We start from the raw sequence: 6,000 nt of genomic DNA, 5'->3' as shown, positions 1-6,000 counted from the left end.
GAGTGCCTGAGTCAATCTGTGTAAATCACTTAGAAAAATCCCCAGCAACACAGTAAGTATTTGAAAAGTGTTAGCTACTATTAGTAGTATTATTCATATTATTTACATATAAAATCATAATATTCAAGGTAATGTCAAAAAAAATTCAATCCCAGCTGTAAGTATTGACAACATTTGAAACCTAGATGAGTGTGGAGGTAAAAAGCAGAGTGTGATGAACTTGGTGAGTTGTTCATAACTGGGAATTTATCAATTAAACTTTCAGGAGCATTAATGAGGAATGCAAAAATTAAAGTGTAATGAATTTATTATGTAAATATATTCCTTATCCGTATTTTCACTGTTATCACAAAAGAGCAAAAAGGAAACAACAGTGTTCCAACAGGACACATTTAATGAAAAATCTATGGAACTTATACATTTATGAAATAGTACAAATGTAAAAGGAAATAAATGTACTCAGTTTATTTATCTCAAAGTCTTGGAGATTTTTTTAAATAGACAAATGGTTAGGATGGTAAATTATATGTTATACATATTTCATGAGAAAAAAATTTTAAGTGTACATAAAACAATGCAATATTCTTAAAAGTAGCAACAACCATGCTGATACTTTGAAATTTTGTAACTTCTAGATAAACTACGTTTATGAAAAAGTGTTAGGAGTCCATCAGAAGAGGAACTAATTTTTAAGCAAAATGGCATTAGGAAGAATGACTTGCTGACAAGTTTGAAAGGAGAGAGATTTACAGGTGCACGATCAAGATTTCCTTGGCTTTAAAAGGAAGCCCTACCCTAAATGTATAGTTAACTAGACTCTTCTGTTCGAGAAAAGGGGTACTGAGTTGAATTTGAAGAGATATAAAATATGATGTCATAATATGAAACCATCAGCTATTCAAAAAGCAACGTCTGCTCACTAGTGAAATGAGCGGTGCAGATCTTAAGCACTACAGGAGTCTGACATGAAGGCGGCGGGGCTAGTGGCAGGGGAGGCTTTTTAGAGGCAGGCTGTGAGCCACGTCCTGAAGGACGACAGAGGGGCAGGAAAGGAGGTGGAAGACGCAAGACTTTGAGGGACAGTGAGCAGGCAGAGAATTAACAGATGAAAGCTCACAGGGGTGGCTGAATTTATCCACCCCTTTCCAATTCCTTTTCCAATTCTAGTGGCTGTAATCAGGTCCATGCGGTCCTGGGAGACGTACTAGTGTCTGGAGATTTCCACCCTGCCTCAACCCCTGCCATCGACCCAGAGAACAACAGAGGCTGAGAGAGAAAAGCAAGAGCATAAAGTGAGACTGTACACGTGGGATCCTGCCAAGTTTTACAAATGCAAACGGTGCTCATTGCTTCAATCAGTGCTTTATTATTATATTACTTTTAAAAGAATTAAAAACTGTATTACCAAAGTAGCCTCAGTGGCACGACATACCTTAACAGCAAAGAAAGTCGTTGAGTAAGAAAAGAGGTGTTTTTTCATGTTCTGATTGTTGGTGACTAAGCTATGGTTCCAGAGTTCCTGCCTCATGCCTGGTGATGGGTTCCCAGCTCCTCCAGGCAGTCGGCTCCAGGAGCCCTCTCCGTATTTCCCCTTCCATCGCAGGCCTATTGGACTCTAGTTCATCTTTTTACATTTGTGTTCCCCCCCTCCGCCCCCACCCCTCCTACTAGGTGAGGAGCTTAGGTCAGGGCCCCTGTTAAGACCCAGGTTCCGGAGTCAGAATGCCCAAATTTGAATCCTGTCACTGCTATTCTCTAGCAGTGTGACCTCAGGTTAAATCACCCAACTTCTCTGAACCTCACTTTTCTGATTTATCAACAGAGATTGTGAGTCTATAAGTTAACTCATTAAAAGCACTTTAGATAGTTAGTGCATGCTTATAGTGAACATTCAAAATGTTAACTGTTTGATTGACCCAGAGCCTAACACAGGGTCTGGCATATAACGTGTGCTCAGGAAATACTACTGGAAGGAAGGAAGGAAAGAAGAAAGAAACGGAAGGAAGGAGGAAGACAGGAAGGAAAAAAATTTTTTACTGAGTAGAAAAAACTTGTATTTCTCTTTGCATCTCTCCCAAAACCTAGCACAGCGATGAGTAGATCTGTGTTCAAAGAAAGGCTTCAAGGCAAAGATTCTACATAAAATGAAGAAACAAAGCCACTGATGGGGTGGAATTCCAGGTCCCCCTGAGAGATTTTTTTTGACCAGAGATCTTATCTTCAAGAAGTCCTGTTCAGGCACCAACACAGGAGATACCCTTGAGAGCTCCCTGAACTTCACTTCCTGCAGGGGAGGGGTGAATATGAACGGGAACAGGAAGAGCTGCACTCCGATTCCCGAAATGTGGACCTCCTATAATGTGCACAATGCTGCTGCCACACCCTTCCTGAAATTCTGGACTCGTCCTTTCATAACAATTCACAGAAGCATTAGAATTTTGGAGCTAATCACTGGCTTGTGAAACACACCCAAGAACCAGCAACTGGCAGGTGTAGACCTGTCCAAGATTTTATGGGTGGAAAATAGGTGGTATGGGTAACTTCACTTGGATTAACGCCAGAGTTATCGAAAAACAGCTTATTCCCCACAAGACTGCACTGGTTTTCCATCAGACATATGGACTGTATCTCACCTAAACTCTCCAACATATTGAAGAGAACTTTTATAAACATAAAGATGAGACTTTAATTTGATTTTATTTTTATTTTATTTTATTTTTATTCTTTTTTTTTTTTACTTTTAAATTTTATTTTATTTTTAAACTTTACGTAATTGTATTAGTTTTGCCAAATATCAAAATGAATCCGCCAAAGGCATACATGTGTTCCCCATCCTGAACCCTCCTCCCTCCTCCCTCCCCACACCATCCCTCTGGGTCGTCCCAGTGCACCAGCCCCAAGCATCCAGTATCGCGCATCGAACCTGGACTGGCAACTCTTTCTTACATGATATTCTACATGTTTCAATGTCACTCTCCCAAATCTTCCCACCCTCTCCCTCTCCCACAGAGTCCATAAGACTGTTCTATACATCAGTGTCTCTTTTGCTGTCTCGTACACCAGGTTATTGTTACCATCTTTCTAAATTCCATATATATGCATTAGTATACTGTATTTATGTTTTTCCTTCTGGCTTACTTCACTCTGTATAATAGGCTCCAGTTTCATCCACCTCATTAGAACTGATTCAAATGTACATATACACAATGGAGTAAAGACTTTAATTTTAAAGACTGAAATATTTTAAAAATTTTGGGGGCAAAAGTCAGGATTCTAGTTCTAGTTCCATTACTTTCTGAACCCTAAGGCCAAGGACATGTCATTCAACATCTCTGAAATGGAGCAGGAAGCCCTGCTGTGCCTACGCTGGGTGGGGGACTGTTGCAACCATTTATTCATGCAACAAACATTTATTGGGTACCTACTATGGGCTTCCCTTGTGGCTCAGACGGTAAAGAATCTGTCTGCAATGCAGGAAACCCGGGTTTGATCCCTGGGTCAGGAAGATCCCCTGGAGGAGGAAATGGCAACCCACTCCAGGATTCCTGCCTGGAGAATTCCCTGGACAGAGGAGCCTGGCAGGCCACAGCCCATGGGGTCACAAAGAGTGGGACACAACTGAGATCTGAAAGCACTGAGGCTATGTTCTCTCCCTCTAAAAAGAAACCCAGGTTTGCTCAGGGCAAGTGATCTGTCCAAAGTACTTGCACTCTGGGTTTCCCTATAGGTCAGCACTGATTCTCGTGCCCAGATAATACCCTCTTTCTCTAGCTCTCTTTCTCTGCTTTTCTGCTGGTCTTTTCCTTCTCTGTAATAAAGCTGTTTAAAAGGCACAAAGACCAAGCAAGAAGAGACAGTGTCACTACGTTGACAGAAACAGGATTTGACCTTCAACACAGCCTGAGCTGGGTGCTTTACCATCAGGTTTGTGTGTGTGTGTGTGTGTGTGTGTGTGTGTGTGTATTAAGCCTGCCTTTGGAGAACCTGAGCTCTGGCCCAGACGTCTGAAGGAAATCAGTTTGTCGTAGAATTGTGCAGACAACCACAGCTCTCCGCTTTGGTAAAAGAAACCAGACTGAGGCAGTTTGTAAAAACTTCTCTAATGGTGTGTGAGCGCCATCTGATGCCCAGAGGCAGGGGTGGCTTCAGTCTCTAGTTTCAGGCTCAACATACTAACCACAGAATGTGGTTATCAAAATAAGGAGCCACGCTCTAAGATCCATGAATTTTCTTGTCAATTTTCTTGTCAATAATGCATAGCTAGTAGCAGCCATTATGACTGCTAGAAACCTCGGTTGTAAGTGGGGTGTTCATATTTTTCTTTTTAAGTCTTTATTGAATTTATTATAATATTGCTTCTGCTCTATGTTTTGATTTTTTGGCCACGAAGCATGTGAGATCTCAGTTCCCTGACTAAGGATGAAACCTGCTCCCTTGCATTGGAAGGTGAAGTCTTAACTACTAGACAGCCAGGGAGGTTCCCCCGTATTTTTCTTTATATCAATTTTATGCTATACTTGTGGCCTGAGTCTTATCAAGATATAGATCATATACGTCTATGTATATTATATCACCTCCAATTTCACTGATTGAACTAACTTGCTAAGTACCTACTATGTGAGACACCCTTTCTTGGTACTTCGAGGAAACACAAATGAATAAGGAGGAAAAAACCTTGCCCCTAGGAGTTTCCCTGCTTGCAAAGGAGATAAAACATCTTGACAACTTAGGAGGAAAAAGCAATATTACCAGTGTTATGAGAGGGAATTGAAGGAAGCTCGGGGAACACTCAGACAATGATCCACTCTCTTGTAGCTGAGAGGCTGAGAGGGTCTGGGGAGGTTTTTTGAAAGGTGGGTATGAGATCGTTTGGGGTGAGTGCTTCCCTGTGGTAGGGGGCATTCCTCTCCTTGAGACCCTGGTGGGCTCGGCCAGGGGAGAACTGTGGCAGGTATAGATCAGCCCACTACACTGAACCCTGGGGCTGAGGGGTGGAGGGACTCCTGATAACAGACGCAAGGGTAAAGCAGGAGAGTGTGCCTTGGGCACAGGAAGAAAGCTCAGGTGCTACTGACGACCCGTTCCCTGCCAATCCAAATGCCTATGGCCCTCAGCTCTGGACTCAACATCCAGCAGATTGATTCCCACCCCCCAGGTTGGCTGAGACCACTGAACGTGGGCTTTGAATTCAGGAGTGCCTCCCGAGAAAGAACAAAGGTCAGGAGCCACTGCGTGGAGCCTGAACTTAATCAAATGCGCCTTCTTTTCACTACCCTCTGGTGAGCTCACCAGTGGGGTTTTAACTGCATACAAGTACGCTAGGACCTAGAAAGGCTTTCAGGGGACACGCGGGCATGGACACTAGACCCTCAATTTCCGTGTGCTTCCCTAAGAGTGACTGCCCTGCACAGGCTCCGGGCTGGAGCAGGGTCACCCCGACCTCCCCTCCCACAGTCCTACCCCCTCACAAAGGAGAGATGCGGCCTTCAGCCCGGCGGACTGGAGCACTGCCCCAGGTTACCAGACTGGTGGACAACGTGAGAAAGCACCTCCCCTGAGGGCAAAGCAGAGCGAGTGAGGCAGGAAATCCTGAAGGATTTTGTCTTCTATGGCTGCGTGCATGTTCCCTCCACTCTATGACAAGAATTTAGATGTGGAATGCTGTCAAAGGAATGCACTTGAATGGGACTGAGAAAGAAAACCACTGTGTGTTACAAAGATTTGGCTGCGTGGGGTGAAAATGAGGAAGAGTTTTGTCCATTGATTACATGGTGGGCATATTTTATGACCAGATAACTCAAAGCAGTAGCTTCAGAAAGACATTTGAAGCACACACGCAATAATCTGGTAACTGCATATTTATAACTACTGAGCTTATGTTTAAACATCAAGTATGTATGTCAGAGGGGAGATACAGATTTTCACATAATTTGGAGGCAATGAAATCAAAAAGAAAGGAAGGGGAAAGGAAGAAGAGAGAAAGACAAGGGCTCTGGAGGG

Source organism: Bos taurus, chromosome 24 (genome assembly GCF_002263795.3).
Source record: "Bos taurus isolate L1 Dominette 01449 registration number 42190680 breed Hereford chromosome 24, ARS-UCD2.0, whole genome shotgun sequence".
Classification (NCBI taxonomy): domain Eukaryota; kingdom Metazoa; phylum Chordata; class Mammalia; order Artiodactyla; family Bovidae; genus Bos; species Bos taurus.
This window is presented reverse-complemented; position numbering follows the sequence as displayed.